We start from the raw sequence: 20,370 nt of genomic DNA, 5'->3' as shown, positions 1-20,370 counted from the left end.
CTGGAGCGAGCGAGCATCGACCGCCTGGGGGCGGGCGACGGCGGTCTAGCGGCCAGGTCCTGGCAGCGCACATCTTGCTCAGGGACACGGACAAGCTATCTTTATCCGAACGCTAGTCACGATCGCGCCCAATACCCTTGGGTATCTGACACGCACGACTGATATCGCTCTGCCCGAAGCTGCCAGCCGGAAAACAATCCCTGGGGTAAGGGACCTGGTGAAAATTTATGAGGGACAGAAAACATCAGCCAGCGCTATCTCTTTCGCAGATATTTAATCTGCATCGCTGCATTTTCTGAATGCTTAATTCAAGCGACAAGAGATACACCCCTTTTTTTATTGATACTTTATCGCTGTAATAATGAATCCGTGAAACGATTCTTGTCTGTGTTTATGTCGTTGAACACGCTAATCTCCAGGCCAGCTAGACTTATTTACACGGGGTTTTCGCAGATAACTTGCGAATACCTTGGGGAACTATATGGCCTTAAGTTCACTTGGATCACGAAAGAAAAGAGATTTCGAATTCAAAATTTTAGTAAAACATTCATGCCTGTCTGTCTGAACACGCTAGTCTCCAAAATGTCTGTATGGATTTCTATGGCTTATGTAATAAATAGAGTCAACATCGTATTCAAGTTGCAAGTTTATATTTTTTTAGGTTAGCGGTTTCGGTGTTCTATGAGACCATCATCTAATCTACGTTCCTTGATGACAGTAGGAATCTATGTCGACGAACAGTTCCATCTATGCAGTGAAGACCATTGTTTGAGCAGTTGTAGCTTTAATAGATCGCCTTTTCTCCTGGCACAATGTCCCAAACAATTTTAACTGGATTTTTATGGAGTTTTCATTGGTAATGTCTAGTTGGGGGCACCGTATAGACTGTATTTCATCGATATCGTATCACGATAAAAAGAGGTATTCATTTATATATATATATATATATATATATATATATATATATATATATATATATATATATTTTGAAGTGTATGTTTATATGTATGCATGTTTCACAGCTCCCCCGTAACCACTAGAGCAGTTTCAACCTAACTTGGAGTACATTTCATTTACACTCTGGAGAGAATTGCTGGGGTGGGGGGGTAAGAACCACCTACCTATCAAACGGGTAATGGCGAAGGTGAAAAGGAAGTGCATGTCACGACGTGCAGTACCCAGCGTTTATTCACCCAGTATTTGGGAAGGAGAGCACTTCTGAAAATCTTGTTACTCATCATTCAGTAAACTGTATTATTTTCTACTACTAGCTATATTCATGACACTTTTATAGACAGTGTTCCTATACAGAACTGAGTATATGTGCAAAATTACGTTATAGTGAGGCAAATAGTTGAAGAAGAGTGACACAGATGAGGGAAAAACTGCCGCATTGTCCATGACGTTTGAATTTATTACTTCTTTGATACTAACTCTACTGAAAACACATTAAGCAGATGGTATTCACGTACGTCAGTGAAAGTGCCTACAATATGGCACAGAAAGGGGGGGAGGGGGAAGGAAATTGACAAAGAAAGGTAACAGGAGGAGATGGACAGATCAGAGAGGAATGACGGGGGGAGGAAGACAGAGAGAGTGGCAGGAGGGTGGACAGGATGTAAGGGGGGGGGGGGGGGTACAGGCTGGAGGCGGTAGACAGAGGAAGGGGAAAAACAATAGTGGGATTGAAATAAATACAAATCCGGACAACGGCGGATATTCGGCTGGTTGTTAACAAAAGAATTAAATTTGCCAAATAAGTTTGTGCTCATTTAAATTATTGTGAATTTATCGTCCAGTTCCATTAATATATTTCTGTGTTTAGAAGATCGGTTCGGTTGCTGCTATCATCAGATCAAAACAGACTCCAAAGCAGTTGAAATACATTAATTTTTAAGCACCACATAAAATGCCAACTAGTAACTGCTGCATTTCACAGCTGACGTTCTCTTATCCTAAAGTTTTAAATTAGTTTCGAAAGCCCTGAGTTTCGATCTGATGAGAGAAAAGAGTATATTAAGGGATAAAATTGCGTTCATTTACAAAAAAAAAAAAAAACTGTATCGTCAGTTACAATCGTCGTACATTAATGAATGTTCCCGTAATAATTATAGATCTCAGAGGACAATTACTGTATTAGTTAGATGAATAGATTATCACGAGCTAAGGAAACATGTACAGTTTCAAACGAGTCAAAGCAAAACGAAAAAAATTAATGAATGACAAATTTCTCAGAAGAGATGTTACCGAGTTCGAACGGATAACGGTGAAATACGTTCCACCAGACATAAAAGTCATTTCTCTGTATAGCTCCGTACTTGGGTAAAATCGACGTTTGAGGAAAGATTGATCGTAAACGACAGTTATGAACAGCAGTCCTACAAAGATTATAAATGAAACATTATTAGGCAAAATGTTAAACATTCATCATCTTCATCTGTGTTCTGCCAAAAGGCTCGTTTTCACATGGTAGTTCTCCAGGCTGTCCGGTCTACTGCCATCCTCTTCAGGTCTGCATAGTTTCCTCTTCCTTTATGTCGTCTATCATCTTGTATCTCCTTCCTCCTCTCAGTCTTCTCCCACAAACCAATCCTTCCAAAACATTTGCTAGCAAGCACTCCATTCCCAGTGAATGTCCCAAACAGTTCTTTTTCGTTTCTCTTACAACCTTCAGAGACATCTTCTCTCACCAACCCTTTCCAATACTCTTTCATTACTCACTCATTCCATCCAACTTATTCTCACCATTCTCCTCCACATCCACATCTCAAATGCTTCTAACCTTTTGTCATCTTCTCGCCTCAGCTTCCATGTTTCTGCCCCATATAGTGCCACACTCCACACAAAACATTTGCCAAGCCTTTCCCTTAGACCTTTATCTAATTTGTCACATAAGAGTCTCCTCTTTCTGTTGAATGCCTCCATCGCTATGGCACTTCGAATTTTCACCTCCTGGTGACACCTCAAGTCTTCAGTTACTGTGCTTCCACGATATTTAAATGCACTTACTTTGCTAATGGTGGATTGCCCTATTTAAATATTGGACAGTCTGCGTCTTATATTGACAACCATTCTCTTTATTTTTGCTGTGTTTGTTTGCGTCCCATATTCCACACAAGCTTCTTTCAGATCTTTCAGCAAGCTATTCACTGTCCGGTCACTTTTTGCCACTAATACCATGTCATCAGCAAATCTTATACATTCTATTCTCTTTCCACAAATACATATTCCCCTTTTCCCATCTAAGCCTTTCGAAATAATCTCTTCACGGTATGCGTAAAAAAACAGTGGGGGGAAAGGCAACAACCTTGTTGAACACCTTTGCCAATGCTGCTTCCTTTCGACATTTCATTTCAAATCCTTATCCTTGCTTTCTGGTGTAAATACAGATTCTGTATCAGTCGTCTATCTTTCCAACCCACTCCTTTCCTCTTCAAAATAGCCATCAGCTTGTTCCACTGAACTCTATCAAAAGGCTTTTATAAATCTATGAAAACAGCAATGATTTGTCTACCTTTTTCCATCTTTCCCCTATAGTTCTTAACAGGCCAATGGTATCTCTTGTTCCTTTTCCTCTTCTAAATCCGAACTGCTCCTCTTCAATACCTCTGTCCAGCTTACCATATAGCCTTCTATTCAGCACTCTTATCAACACTTTAGCTGCATGAGAAATTATAATGATGCTCCTATGCTCTTCATGTTTTTATTGTTTCTCTTTTTCTCTATTGGTATCATAACTGTTGCAAGGAAGTCCTCAGGCCATTCCCCTTTGTCATATATCTCATTACAGAGGTAGACTTTTTCTTTTCTTGCCTTGTTTCCGAGACTCTTCAACAGTTCTGCTGGCCACTCATGAATTCCAAATGCCTTCCTATTCTTCATCTCCTTCAGCGCCTTTTCTACTTGCGTGTCCCAGATGGTGAATCTCTTTCCACCTTCTGGCACCTTAATTTCGCTTTGTATTTCATCCCCCCTTATACAGACATTCAGTATATTCTTGCCATCTCTTCAAAACCTCCTGTTGTTCGTCCGCTAGAGCTCCAACCGCTCTTCCTCTTTCCATATTATTCCTCTTTCTTCTATGTTCAAAAACTATCTCACTAGCTAGTCTATACATCATTTCATACTTTTCTCTTTCTTCATTTTCTCTATTTCGTCGCATTTCTGATTCATCCATTTTTCCCTTACTTCTTCAGTTTCTCTTCTTAATTCATTTTTCAGTTTCCTCTACCTCTTTTTGCCTTCTTTAGTTTCTACATTTTTCCACTTTCTCCGCTAATCCATCTTTTTCAACATGTTTTCTGATATCCATTCTTTCCTGGGACTCTAATTCCTATTACATCTTTGGCAGAGTCCACGAGTCCTTCCCTCATTTTTATCCATTTTTCATTAACACTTTCATCAACACTGTCTTTTTCACACTTTTCCATAAATCTGTTTTCCAAATACGATGCCTTTCCTACCTCTTTGAGTCTTTCTTTTGCTGTACCTCTCCAGACTCTTTTCAACTTCACTTGCATTTCTCCCACTACTAGGTTGTGGTCTGAATTTATATCCACTCCTGGATGAGTTTTGGCTTTCTTCAAACCGTTCCTAAACATTTTTCGTATCAGGATACAGTCCTGCTGATATCTTTCCCTACTCAAATTTGATATCCAATTTTAACGTCTCCTTTTGTGGTGTTCAAATAATGTGTTACCCACTGCTAATGAATTTTCTTTACAGAAGCTATTAAAACTGCGTGCCCGACCGAGACTCGGCAGAAGTAAAACTGTGAGGACCGGGCGTGAGTCGTGCTTCGGTAGCTCAGATGGTAGAGCACTTGCCCGCGAAAGGCAAAGGTCCCGAGATCGAGTCTCGGTCAGGCACACAGTTTTAATCTGCTAGGAAGTTTCAAAAGCATCTAATATATTCCTTTGTCTCCTGTTTTGTATTCTCTAGCTTTCCTGCTTGCAGCACTGTCCTCACATTCTATGTTCCGATCTTTATCTTTCCTTCCTTCACTGTCACTTTCTCAATGTGTTCCCTTCCCGGGGATGCGAATGAGGAGAAGTTTTAATTCCGGAATCTATCACATGGAGGGAGTGTAATGTGGTACTTTCCGTTACTTTCAACATAGGCAGTAGAATTCCCAGTCTAAAATCAGCCGCTCACTATGAGTCAGACGCTGTCTGTAGCCGCACCTCTGGGGTCAGACGCTACTTGTACTCTTTTTATACCACAAGATAAAAGGTGCCTCGTCCGCCAGATTCACAGTTCCAAAAGACTCCTTCTCCGCTGTCACTGCCGTTGAGGTCTTATACATATAACAGGAAATGACAGGAAAAGGACATGGTTAGGACCGGTTTGGAACGGGAAAGGAGGAGCGATAGGCCGTTGTTGGACGCAATTTGTCTGGCTCCTCCCCTTTGGCCTGTCCGGCTTGGGTGACCCTTCTGGTAACTAAGATACCGCCGGCATAGCCCTCCGGATCCAGAGCATGCAAACCTCCTCGCCCACACGGACAGTGCTATATTAAGGCAGTTTCCCCTGCGGAGGGCAATATGTGTTAACAAATGTAGTAGATATGTTGCCAGACACAGTATGTACAACGTTTTAGTCCCAAAAAAGTAAATTAGTGTATCGACGAATATGCTTCCGCTATTCGTCATCCAAGTGAAATGTGGAACATCAATGCTGTGATTAAGACAAAGCCGAACTTAACAGAATTCAGACTCTTAACTTTCTATTTCATTCATTTCAAAAATGGTAATCGGTTGTAAAAGACATTAAAGGGAAATATTCGCTCAAAAGACAGACGAGGCTCTGTTTGTGAAACGCTATTCGCTTAGAAAATTTGTCTGAATATGCTGTTAAATGATACTGTTTACTGTGAAATGTTAGATAAGTGAATACCGATCCATGCCGTCCTTCAATCCTCAAGCTCCACATTGACGATTGGAACCAGAAACGGAGCAACAAATATCAATAAATAACGGTTCGAAGCAATTTACAACGGTTTACAGAACTGTACATGCACATAATACAAATTCGTATTAAGTACATTGCTCTATCATTATTAGATTATGTAATAATACAGCGTCATATCCTAATTATATCGACAGTTTTAAATTTGCACTCTCCGCTCTCTCATATATCAAGCATGTAATCGGTCGAAAATTTCATGAAGACAATTAATTTATTTCTGGGGTAGAGTTCACATGCAGGTAAACATGGAAATGTTAAAAAATTTTGACCTCTGACAAACTACCACACTGTGACCTATTTCGATTTAAACAAAGTTAGTTAGTCAGCCATTTTTACTCAGTTAATGAGTTATAAGAGAGTGGTCTACATATAAGAGGGTCACTCCAAAAGAAAGGCACACCATTTTTTAATAAATCCATCTTCTATTCTACATGTTTGAAAGTTTTACAGTGTGTAGATACATCCTTTAGGAACAATATTTTCATTTCTCCACATAATTTCCATCAATCTCAACTGACTGCCTTACGCCATCTTGGAACCAGCGTCTGTATACCAGCACAGTAAAATTCTGCACCAATCTGTTGGAGCCACTGTTTGGCAGCGTGCACATGCGAGTCATCATCTTCAAACCTTGTTGCATGAAGAGAGTCTTTCAGTTTCCCAGAGAGATGATAGTCTCATGGAGCCAGCTCAGCACTGTAAGGCGCGAGTTTTGTGATCGCTTCCGTGGTTTTTTGACTGACATGGGGCCATGCACTGTCGTGCAACATCAGAATATCCTGCTTTTTGCCGATGTGGTCAAACACACTCAGTCGAGCTTGAAGTTTCTTCAGTGTCGTCACATAAGCATCACAATTTATGGAGGTTGCACTGGGCATGATGTCCACAAGCAAGAGTCCTTCGGAACCGAGAAACACTGTAGCCATAACTTTTCCAGCCGGAGGTGTGGATGTGAAATTTCTTTCTTGGGTGAATTTGATGATGCCACTCCATTGATTGCCTCTTCATCTCAAGTGAAAAATGATGGATCCATGTTTCGTCACCTGTCACAATTCTCCCAAGAAATTCATCTCCATCATTCTCGTACTGTTCCAAAAGTTTGCTGCATACCGTTTTTCTTGTTTCTTTGTGAGCCACTGTCAACACCCTGGGATCCCACTTGGTACAAACCTTTTTTAACGCCAACACTTTCAGTATTCTGCCAACACTTCCTTCCCCTATCCCAACGTAGCGTGACAATTCGTTCACTGTGGTGCGTCTGTCAGCAGTCACCATTTCGTTAACTCTCGGCACATTGTCTGGAGTGAGGCTGCGAAGACAATCCTCAATACTGCCGTTCCCGCTTTCATCGCGTAACCTGCTTTCCCACCGACTAACTGTACTGCTATCGTCAGAAGCATCTCCGTACACCTTTTTTAGCGTCTTGTGGATGTTTCCCACTGTCTCGTTTTCACAGCAAAGGAATTCTATGACAGCACGTTGCTTCTGACGAACGTCAAGTGTAGCAGCCATCTTGAAGACATGCTGTGACGGCGCCACTCACGGGAACAGGTTGAACTAAGTTTGAAAACAAGCGGGAAGGATGTATCTCACACTGTAAGACTTTAACACACGCAGAATGAAAACCGTATTTTTACAAAAATAGTGTGCATTTCTTTTGGAGCGACCCTCGTAAATCATTAGTACGTAATGTAGCCACAGGTGGCTCTAGATAATGGCACCTGCACATGTAAGGACTGTTTTTGGTGATTTTATAGCAAAGATATAAATGTAAGTCATACATGTTTGTTCTATTTCTATGGCATATATTCTCATTTATATAGTGTGACATCCGCTTTATACACTGCGCTTTGTACACTGAAGAGCAAAAGAAACTCGCACAGCCACCTCATATCGTACAGGACCCCTGCGAGCACGCTGATGTGCCGCTGCTCGACGTGGCACGGGATCCCCTAATATCTGAAGTAGTGCTGGAGGGAACTGACACCACGAATCCTGCAGGGCTGTTCATCAACCCGTAAGGGTACGAGGGCGTGGGGATCTCTTCTAAACAGTACTTCGTATCTAGACGTTTTATGGGTCCCATGTCACTCCAACTGCACACTCTCTACACCATTACAGAGTCTCCACAAGCTTGAACAGCTCCAGCTAACATGCAGGGTCCATGGAGTCATAAGGTTGCCTTCGTACCCGTACACATCCATTCACTCGATACAATTTGAAGCGAGGTTCGTCCGACCTGGCAACATGTTTCCTGTCATCAACAGCGCAACGTCGGTGTTGACGGGCCCAGGCAAGGCATAAAGCTTAGTGTCGTGCCGTTATCAAGGGTACAGGAGTGGACCTTCCGCTCCGAAAACCCATATCGATTATGTTTCGTTGAATGGTTCGCACGCTGACACTTGTTGTTGGCCCAGCAGTGAAATCTGCAGCAGTTGCCGAAGAGCTGCACTTCTGTCACGTTGAACGATTCTCTTCAGTCGTCGTTGGTCCCGTTCTTGCAGTATATTTTTCCGCACACAGCGTTGTCGGAGATATGATGTTTTATCGGATTCCAGATATTTACGGTAAGCTCGCGAAATGGTCATACGGGAAAATCCCCACTTCATCGCTCCCTCTGAGAAGCTGTGTCCTATCGGCCGTGCGCCGACTATGTCATCACATTCGAACTCATTTAATCATGATAATCTTTCATTGTAGTAGTGGAAACTGTTCTAACAATGGCTCCAGACACTTGTTGTCTTATATAGGTGTTGTCGAACTCAGTGCAGTGTTCTGCCTGTTTACATATCTCTGTGTTTGAATACGCGTGCCTATACCAGGTTAAAAAATGGTTCAAATGCTTCTGAGCACTATGGGACTCAACTGCTGAGGTCATTAGTCCCCTAGAACTTACAACTAGTTAAACCTAACTAACCTAAGGACATCACAAACATCCATGCCCGAGGTCTTCCGGTTCCAGACTGCAGCGCCTTTAACCGCTCGGCCACTTCGGCCGGCTATACAAGTTTGTCTGACGCTTCAGTGTAAACGAAGTGTAATATATTTCGGCAATGAATACTTGTGCAGAGGTAATGTATAGAGGTCTGATAATGTTTAGTATTGCGTTGCTTCGCCATAGTTAGAAATCACGTTCGTATACTAGAACAAGCTAACTATACAGTCAAATTGCGATAGTTTCATTTACACTGTATTATGTGACTTTGGTCCCAAGTTACGGATATATTTTCAACAGCTGGAAAATCCACGTGTTTCAGGTTGCTGTTAGGCTGTGGTGGTTTTATGGCTCCTAGAGCGAAGGCTGTGCATATACTGCCAACTACGCTGCTCAAACCGTCGCATAAGATCCGTGATGTCACCCTGCCTTCCGATACGTTCTACCAGTCGGGATCATTTTCACCTTAGTGTGAATGGTGAATAGTGACGACGTCACGAATTGCTGGGTGGATGGCGAAAATGGGTTTTAGCTACAATGTTGTCCCTTTACGTCTAAAAAACTGGTTTGAGATTGTAGCGAATGCTGAGACTATGCGTAGTTGGCTGGGTCTCTCGTCTCTTGGGCTTAGAGAGAGCTAAACGACAGTGCCGAACAAGCACAAACGGTTATCAGTGGGAGTTCAAAGCTAGGAGGACGGTGCATCCCTTCAGAGAAACAGCGTGCAGCTCGGGGAGGAATGACAGTTCCTGCCATGTATGTTGGCAGTAAACCATGGCTCATATCTGCACGAATAATGCCAGTTGTCTGCGTTGAGAGACTGGAATCAGTTCCTGCTGGCTACTGGCTAAAGAGTTGACTCCAGTAAGCCCTGCTCACACGTGAAAGCTTGGATAATGTTTTGTAGCACAATTTCCGAAACTAATTGGGTGGAAGCCTTAAACACAAAGCTCGGAGAATGCATGTTGAATGTATGTTGACTTCTCACTTTCATAATCTGGCGGAGAACTATAAGACCCTTTTTTATTCGGTCGACATGCACTAGACGCAGGAAAAGGATCTTAGACTCACTTGTGACTACTTCAGGGTATACGTTCACATTTCACACACAGAAGACTGACAGTTCTATTAATTACGTATAGTAGCATTCGACTTATAAATGGTAAAGTGCTACAGGCAGAAATCTGATAGAATGAGAATATTAATAACATTTTAAATTCCTATTGAAAAGTACAGAATGTTTCAAACAGGACCTTACAACTTTGAAAATTAATATAAATTAATTAATTGTACCTACAGAGGTGATTGTAGTGTCACTTTGTAGAGAAATACATTACGTTTGGTCTCGCATAGTTTGCTAACACCGAATCGCAGTGAAATGAGCTCTAGTGGCATTTGTGTTAAAGATGGCTACTTTCACTGCACCCACGCGTGCCAGCTATGTGTTTTGGTTTCAAAAATCGAAGTTGGCGATAACAGTTCAGCGTAATTACCGTACCAAGTATGCTAAAGATCTTCGTGGTAGGCCTAAAACTTATGAGTGGCATAAATGTTTTGTTGAAAGAGGGTGCTCGGTAAGACATGGGAAACCATCAGGTAGTCCAAGCAGATCTGAACGCTTTTTGTGCACTGAGCGAGAACAAAGTGCAGGGCCCCGTCTTTCTATGAGAGAACCATCGATAGGATAGTGTACCTGGATATTTTACGAGAATTTTTGGTAGTACAGATCGATAGGGATGACCAAGAACGAAATGTTTACTTCGTGAAAGATGGTGCAGCACCCCACTATCTGGCTGACTTCATGGATTTTCTCAGAGACGACTTTCCATATCAATGGATTGGCCGTGTTGCGCCAATTGCATAGTTACACGTTCCTCAGACATAAGACCACTCAATGTTTTTAATGGGGATTCTTCAAGGATATCGTGTTATATCTCCTGTGCCGGCTTCTCTGCCTCACAGTAGAGCAAGAATTTACGCGGCCACTGAGCAAGTTACACCTGCAATCCTATAGGATTTGTATCCCTACAAAATAACACAAACCCAGCTCTGTATCTTCCTGCAATAACTTTGTACGAATTTTTAAACTATTGAAGTCCTTTTTGAAACACCCTGCGAATAGCGATGATGGCTTGGATACCGAAATGTATATCGCGACGATGGACTGGATGCCGATAGAGAAGGAGTGTTTACAAACGTCAACACGTGCATATTATAGAAATGGATGTTTGCGTACAATATATGTATACATGCATGAATGAATCTTCCACATTTCTTCTTAAAGCACTGGACGGATTTCAAGGAAACCTTATGCGCATACTCCTTACTGTCTGGAGTTTGGGTGAGAAAAACCTACCTATAAAACGGATAGGGGTGAGGGTGAAAAAATAATGTAGCTGACGGTGTGCTGATACCCAGACTACACTGACGGAGATAATCGTAACACAAATAAATAATTAACATAAAGCAATGAAATTTCGGAAACTTGGTAATACATATGTCTAAGTAACATACATAAGTCTTGAAAGGTCTCCGGTTAATGTAACTGCGAGATAAATCTTTGCAAATGTAAAGTGCTGGTACATTCAGAACCAGTGTAAACACCAGAATGGTGAATGAAAAGATGCAAACATGTATGTATTGTGTGATACACGTGCCGGATGTCAGTTTGTGGTTTGTAGTTCCATGCTTGTAGAACTTGGTTGTTCAATACAGGGAAGGTTAATCCTGTTTGTGGATGACAATGGAGTTGTCCGATGGTACATCTTATGTGCTCGATTGGAGACTGATCTGACGATCGAGAATGCTTGTATAGCAGACAGATTGGTTGCATGCCCTTGCTGGCACCGAGGCGGAACCAGATTTCATCATTAAACACAACCGTCCTCCCCTCTGACTTCCAATGAGCTCTCCCTTTACCGCACTGAAGTCGCAAGTAGCGGTCGTATGATGTCACTGGAATGCAGACTGCGGGGCATCTGTCTCGGAGTTGTCCATGAACTAATCGATTTGTAACAGTTCGTTGTGTCAGTGTTTTGTCAACTGCAGCTCAGGCTGCTGCAGCAGATGCAGAACAATTCACCACAGAGACACATCTAACACGATTGTCACCCTCTCAGTAATGCCACGTGGCCGACCGGAGCCCGATCACCTTGCGACCGTACATTCTCGTGAGCACCGCTGCAAGCAATCATGTTTAATTGCTACTTTCCTCCCAAGTCTTTCTGCAATATCGCAGAAGGAATATCTAGCTATTCGTAGTCCTATTACAGGACACCTTTCCAACTCAGTGAGGTGATGATAATAGCGTCTTTGTTGGCAGAAAAGCATTCTTGACAACGTCAACTCACCGTGCACAATCTCAAAGGTAAATAATGCTCCCGACCATTACAGCGTGTATTTAAACCAAACCTGATCTGCATCCTCATAGGGGCGCTACTAGCGCTACTCATGTGCGACTGGTGTGAAACTTGATAGACATTATCTTTCAGATGTAGAAACACGCATGCCAACTGTCGTTTGTGTCATATAATTCATTGTTGGTGTCGCGATTTTTCCGTCAATCACCGTATAGTCATCCAGTATTTGACATTGAGAAGTCTTAATGACCTGCAACAAATTTGAACATCATTTCAGACCCTCACAAAAGCTTTTAATAGCTGGAAACCCTTGAAAATGATGAAAGGAAAAATGAACGTTTTTCGCTATTCATGCAGTATAGCTGGCGCATCAGTCACGCCATATTCATTTATTACTTCCTTATTACTAACCGTATTCCTGATATTTTTCAGACAGCATTCACATATACCATTGACGTACGAGCAAAATTACATCATTGTGTGACACGTAATTCAGGCCACATCACGCCATAAGCAATCTGATGTTTGAAAAATACTGCACCTTGTATGACGTTTAAATTTTTTACGTCTTGGTACCAACTCTATACGCAACAGTTAGCAGGCAACATCCACATAGGCCACTGAACGTATCTACAAATAAATATCATTGTACGACTCATAGTTTTCGAGATGTGACGTTAAACACAGATATCAGTGAAAAACTACCCCATGATGCATGACTTTTTAATTTGTTACTTCTTTAGTACTGTCTCTGCTCGCTACACATTTCGCAGACACTATCCGCGTATGCCACTTAATACACCTAGGAAAATATATCATTTTGCGATACATAGTCCAGTATAAATGATGTCATAAGACTAAGATCCGGGAAAAGAGGCCGTGTCATGCATTACATTTTGATTTATTACTTCTATACTAGTAACTCTCCTCACAACACATTTTGCAGAGAGTATTCACATATACCACTTGATGTACCGGCAATATTACATCATAGTGTGACACATACCCCAAGATACATGACGTCATAAATGTTGAGCTGCCCCAGCACAAATTTTGATCCAAGAAAGCTCCACCTCAACCCCTATATCGATTTAAACCAAGCTTCGAACACAAATTTCTTACTGCCTTCAAGAAATACTATGGTTTTAAGAACCAGCAATTGCCTATTAGTGTGGGAGTGATAACTTGGAGAGACACGAGCGGGCGGGGAGAAGATTGACAGATATGGGAATGGATGAGATGGACACAGATAGGGGAAGAAGGAGATAGACAGGGTGAGGGGGGGGGGGGGGGAATCACAGAGAGGAGGAAGGAAATGAAGGAGAGGAGCCTGATAGAGACAAGGGACGTAAGGCATGTGCAAAGAGAGGCGGAGGCGAGGGTGAACAGAGAAAAGGAAGATTACAGAGAATGGAAACAAGTGGAGATGGACAGAGAGATATGAAAGGTGAAGACGAACAGCAATAGAGGGAAGAGGAGACGAATGGTAGACGCGAGGAGCATAAGGTCACAGAGGCTGTGTAGAGGAGGTGGATATTGAGAAAGGAGAGAGAATTAAGTGGAGAAATGGCGGGAAGATACGGACAGAGGGGGAAGGAGCAGACAGATTGGAGGTTGAGTAGCAGTTGAAGCAGACGGATAGAGATAGTGGCAGGAAGAAATGGATTGAGTTCACAGGAGATGGACACAGGAGGCGGGCGGAGATGAACACTGGGAAGAGCAAGGTGGCGGAGAAGGGCAAGAAGGAGATGGATGGATAAAGAGAGTTTGGACGAGTGATGGGTGACGCGGAATAGATGGACAGAGGAGAAAGGACCAGATGGACAGGGGGTGGAAAAAGATAGACAGAGGGGGAGTTGCGTATGTGTAGTGAGAGTGCAAAGAGATTGGCAGAAAGGTAATCAGAAGGAGATTGACAGAGAGTGGGGTGAATATGATGGACAGAGAAAAGGAAAGGAGGAGACAGACAAAAAGAACAGGACAAAATGACAGTAACCATAAGGCCGTTAAAGGCAGAGAAACGTCGAACATATTTCTGATTAGTAAGCGCAGTAGGAAACAAATTCCAAATTATCTGCCAGTCTGATGTTCCTACGAAGACATACATGCCAAAGGCTGTAAAGTGCTTAATTTTAAATTTTGACTTGAGCATACCTGCTCTGAAACTTTGGGTTTTGCCTTCTCGCAATATAATTTTACCGTTTCTTATAATTTTATTCTGGTGAAGACATCCTTAGAGGTCTCGAAACCTAGGTCAATGTATCAAACATATTTGAAACAGGTTCGCAGGCTGATTCCTATGTTGAATTATTAACGAATGAACGTGTGAACAACTCCTATTTGGACAGAGAACTACATACGTTATATGGTGTTTTTAAGGTACAGTAGCCAGCTGAAGGATTGTAGGCGGAAAATCTTTATTTCTGTTCTTCACACAAGTAAAGATGAAGTATTTACAGTGCATTTATTTTTCGGGAAATTCTGATAGGGGGATAGATCAACGAGGTGAATCACCGGATATTAGCGAAAAACTATGAAGCTGAATGGCTACCGTATATTCCAGACAATCGGAGGAGAGAACTTCCGTGCTTTCTTGAGTAGATGGAGAGTATCGGGACTTATATTAGTGAACATTAATATGGGATGTATCCACCTGTCCCTTTTATGACGAAATTAATTCGGGGGACACTTTCATTGACGCGTCTAATTGCCTGGGGTGAAGTGTGCGAAGAAAATGACTCAATTGTGTAAAAAAATTAAGGCAAGACATGCTATGTTACCTAGTTCTATCACGAACTGAGCCACATGTAAAGAAAACGTTCCTCAGAGGTATAGTTTACGAAATCTTTATCTTGAGTTTCGATTATTTTTAACTCAAAAGAACCCGTTTTACTGCCAAAATTAACGAAAGTAACCCCGCCAGGGTTTGGCAACAAACACCAAAAGAACACAAAACACGAAAACTACCGTACTAATTCATAACCACTAAGTGAATGGCTATAATTTTGTTCAATTATAACTGTAAGAGCCAAATACACACGCTCCTGGTCACGAGTATGTCGTAATATGACATCGTACTGAATGTAAAAACAATTTACGCAGGTGTCAGCTGTCAGATTCACATTTCCAACCAATAGCGTGCCTTGCGCAAACAACAGACGAGTCGCGTTACTGTGACGGGTCGCCGCTTCGACTCCAATAGCGGACGCCCAAACTTACGCGGTATGCCACATACCACAACAAAACAGTAAATGCGACCGATAACATCGCTACGCACATACATGGAAACGTATCGCTCCAAAAGAATACGCAAAACACAAATGCAGTAATCACTACAATAAAATAAATGAATAAGACAGAGAGAGTTAATAGTAATAAATAATCTTAAGTGTGGACGTATTAATGTCAACTGAGAACATATTTTACAGCAACTCCATTTATTTGTAAAGAAAGCAAACACAGAGAAAATTTTGTCACAAAACTGAAAGAATTTAAAGCTGAAGCTACATGAGGAGCACTTGGCGTTGCAGCTTACCTTTACGTGGCCTGTGCGTTATGACATCGTTGGTAGAACGTCGGTACTGGCCGTGTAATTGAAACATCGCCATCAGTCATAATACTGCAAAAATATTCAAGTGTGTGTGAAATCTTATGGGACTTAACTGCTAAGGTCATCAGTCCCTAAGCTTACACACCACTTAACCTAAATTATCCTAAGGACAAACACACACTCCCATCCCCGAGAGAGGACTCGAACCTCCGCCGTGACCAGCCGCACAGTTCGTGACTGCCATAATACTGCAACTGACACATTCTCTTCCGTAGTAAATGATTCTACTGCCGATATTATTGTCTTCCGTTGTCTTCCTTTAGTCAGAGGCAGGTCGGACGTAGGCTAATCGTTGTTGCGTAGGTCCAGTTTCGTATATGCTCCATTACAACATTCTAAACACATATACTCGCAGATCGCGCAGTTACAGTCCGTCCGCTTTTAACAATCACGATCGCGATATCACAGTTATGGAGAATAATGGTACCGCAGTACCGCACGTAACGAACAGTTTAAAATTCTCCACGGCGATGGTTAATGTTTTAGCGCACGCGGCAGCTCGTTAAGTCGCACAGAAGATAATAAGTACAAAATACGTTAATTTGTGCAACTCAGCTACGTGCGTAACAGTTCGGTTCTCATCACGACAATCACATTCCCGTAAGCAATGTCACTGCTGTTTATAGTATTTAATGAAACCTACAGCAATCACAGTTTCACATTTAGTTTCAGACTTCCATGTCGAAATTTAGTTTATACTGTGACCAAAAAATAGGAACGCAATCATAAATTTTCGTGTGTTCCTGTCTAGCATGATTACACAAAACAAACCCGTCGACCACGACGCTTCACATTCACTCATCGTCATTATTCGACTGCAGTCTATTCGACATCCCTCTCTCATCAGATTTCATACAACAGTGCTGCATATTACGTTAGAATTCACACAGTGCATTTCACGAAATCAATACAAAGAGGGCCAAACATGCGCTGACTCTTCTGCGTACTCAATAGAAAGATATCCACACAGCAATATTAATTAAGCCAAAAAAAATAACCTTTCGTACTATAGAAGAAACAACAAATAATCTAAACCTTCAAAGATATGTGTACAGAGTAAATGAAACAAAAGGAAAGAAGGAAGAGAATACTATTATCGCTCATAATTAGCTATACCTCCTCAAGTGGCATCCGATTCTTCCTCAACAGCCGAAACGAGAGAAGGTATGTACGAACGCTAGGGTTCTCGAACTAAGTCAACGTTCTAACACGTCTTAAATCGTTCCCTTTGGTTAAGGTCGGAACACTGAGGAGTCTATTCCATTTCAGATATGTTATTGTCCAAAAACCATTGTCTCACAAATAATGCTATATGCCGGGATGCATTTGAATCTTGAAAATGATTAAAATGTCTCTGAGCACTATGGGACTAAACATCTGCGGTCATTAGACCCCTTAAACCTAACTGACCTAGAGACATCACACACATCCATGCCCGAGGCAGGATTCGAACCTGCGACCGTAGAGGTCGCGCAGTTCCAGACTGTTGCACCTAGAAGCGCTCGACGTCTCCGGCCAGCACATTGTAATCTTAATACAAACAATAATCGTCTCCGCAGTGGGGAACGCCGATACTTGAAAAATGGTTGATTCTAGAAATGCATGTGCGATATTACTCAACCTCAATTGTAGCGTCGTAATTAGTATTTTAACTGTTAAACTTTTTGTCACTTCAACCTCTTTATTTTTGTTTAAATGAAAAAAAATTCCTTCAGGCTGTCTTTACACGAATATATTTAAATTGATTGTCATTTCCCGTCGTACATTCTGCTATGAATTAAATTATTTTCGTCACTTCAGTAATAAATACTCTTAGCTCGAAAAGAAATGTTCTTAGCCCTCAGTCGTTTACTGGATGCGACCTGCCACGAGATCCCATCTTGCGCTAACCTATTTATCTTATGGTAGCTCTTATACTCCACTACGTTTTTTGTCATTTGTTGAATATATTTCACTCTACATCTACATCTACATCCATACTCCGCAAGCCACCTGACGGTGTGTGGCGGTTCTCTCTTCTATTGCAGTCTCGTATTGTTCGTGGAAAAAAGGATTGTCGGTATGCCTCTGTGTGGGCTCCAGTCTCTCTGATTTCATCCTCACGGTCTCTTTACGAGATATACGTAGGAGGGAGCAATATACTGCTTGACTCCTCAGTCAAGGTATGCTCTCGAAACTTCAACAAAAGTCCGTACCGAGCTACTGAGCGTCTCTCCTGCAGGGTCTTCCACTGGAGTTTACCTATCATATCCGTAACACTATCGCTATTACTAAATGATCCTGTAACGAAGCGCGCTGCTCTCCGTTGGATGTTCTCTATCTCTTCTATCAACCTTATCTAGTACGGATCCCACACTGCTGAGCAGTATTCAAGCAGTGGGCGAACAAGCGTACTGTAACCTACTTCCTTCGCCTACAATTATTACTCTCTACCTCACTCTCTAGTAAAATGAAAGTCATTTCCGGATGTCTTATTATATGCCACAACGACCTGTCCCTTCTTGTCAGTATTTACCAAAGTGTTCCTTTCTCCGCCTATTCTGCGGAGAACTTCCTCTTTCCTTGTCAGACCACGTTATTTTCAACATATTTCTATTGCACGACATGTCAAACTACGATTGGCTTCCTTTCCTGTTCTCCTTCAGTCCATGACTTACTACCGTGAAAGGCCGTGCACCAAACGTAGACTCACAGAACTTTTGTCCTCAAATTAAGGCCGATGTCTTTGTAAGTCATGTGTTATTTCGTTCCAAATTAGGAAAATTTCCTCACTTCGCCAATTTTTTGATCACTAACTCTGGTGTTAAGATTCTCGCTATCTCTCTTATTTCTGCTGTTATTTACTACTACGCGTTTTCTCGGTGTACTCTCCTTTCTGTACCCATTAGACCTTGGCACTGCGCGGGTTTTTTTAGTTGTTCACTCTCATCTAGTACCTAAATGTCATACGTGAAATTTGTTGTTGATATTCCATCCCACTGAATTTTAATCCTACTCCGGAACTTTCTTTTATTTCTGTCGTAGACATTCATTGTTATAGATTGAACAATATAACTGAGAGACTGCGTCACTGTTTCACACCCTATTAAATTCAATAATTTATCTTTGGTCTCCCATTGTTATTGTTCTCGGTTGGTTCCTACATACATTGTATATTACTAGTCTTTCCTATGGCTGACTCCTATATTTCTAATGATTTCGAACAACCTGCACCATTTTACAGTGCCGAACTTGACTTGAGCTTTCTTAAGTATTGCTGCTGTTATCGGCAGGAACATTAGAACGGCCACTCTAGCGATTTTACTTTTCCGAGAGCGAGCCGGCCGCTGTGGCCGAGCGTTTCTAGGCGCTTCAGTCCGGAACCGCATTGCTGTTGCGGTCGCAGGTTCGAATCCTGCCTCGGGCATGCATGTGTGTGATGTCCTTAGGTCAGTTAGGCTTAAGTGGTTCTAAGTCTAGGGGACTGATAACCTCAGATGTTGAGTCCCATAGTGCTCAGAGCCATTTGAACCATTCGAAAGCGAAGGTGGGGGCCATCTAACAGGTCGTCAGTTTTCTTTTGCGACCTTCTGTATGTGGTTGTTGTTGTCAGCAACTGTAATGCACTAGCTGTTGAGCAGTTTATGTGACTCACGGTCGGTTGTCATTGCCACCTTATTTGGATGATATTTTTCTGAAGTTCTGATGGTATATCGTCAGTCTCATAGATTCTACACAGAAATTTATATTGATGTTTGTTGCCAGTTCTCAAGGATTTTTGAAATTCCGAAGGAATGTTATTTAGCCTTTTGCTTATTTGATCGAAAGTTTTCCAGAGCTCTCTTAATCTCTGATACTGGATCCCATGTCTTCTGCATGGACTCCTATTTTTATTATATCACGTCATCATGCAAGTCTGCACTTCAGTACAGGCTTTCGATGCAAGCGTCCTACCTATCCGCTTTCTGCTCTTCGCTTTACAATAGAATTCCCAGTGCACTCTTGACGTTGACGCTATAGTTTTTAGTCAAACCCAAGGTCATTCTGACTATTCTACACTCCCATTCAGTCCCTCTGCTCACCATCTCTCTTTAATTTCCTTCTAATTTTTCATAATTCCAGCTAGTCATTTCAAGTTGATGTGTGTAAAGTGAGGTGAGTATTACTATAAACAACAATCGTCAAATTCATCATGCTGAAGTCGCATAAAGGTTTCGGAGAAACTATTATGTAATGGTGGTGCGAGTGCCATGTCAGTTCTAGCAGCAGTTTTCATCGGTAGGCATCCTCCTGAGCATCCCAATGGTCCAATAGTCATCGACACAGTAAAATGTCAGGACGACGATTCTGGATGCTGACATGAGCGATGGGTGCGAAGCAGAATTTCAGCGATATTAACTTCATAGCTATTTTTCAAGTACTCGTTCAGTAGCTGTTGGTTAGGTTTGATAATGTGCGTAGGCTCATGGTGGCGGAGCCCGAGTCAGCATAATAGAAGGTGCTTATGTTGGTGGCGCACG

This window comes from Schistocerca serialis, unplaced genomic scaffold (genome assembly GCF_023864345.2).
Source record: "Schistocerca serialis cubense isolate TAMUIC-IGC-003099 unplaced genomic scaffold, iqSchSeri2.2 HiC_scaffold_842, whole genome shotgun sequence".
Taxonomy (NCBI): domain Eukaryota; kingdom Metazoa; phylum Arthropoda; class Insecta; order Orthoptera; family Acrididae; genus Schistocerca; species Schistocerca serialis.
Note: the sequence above shows the minus strand (reverse complement) of the source record.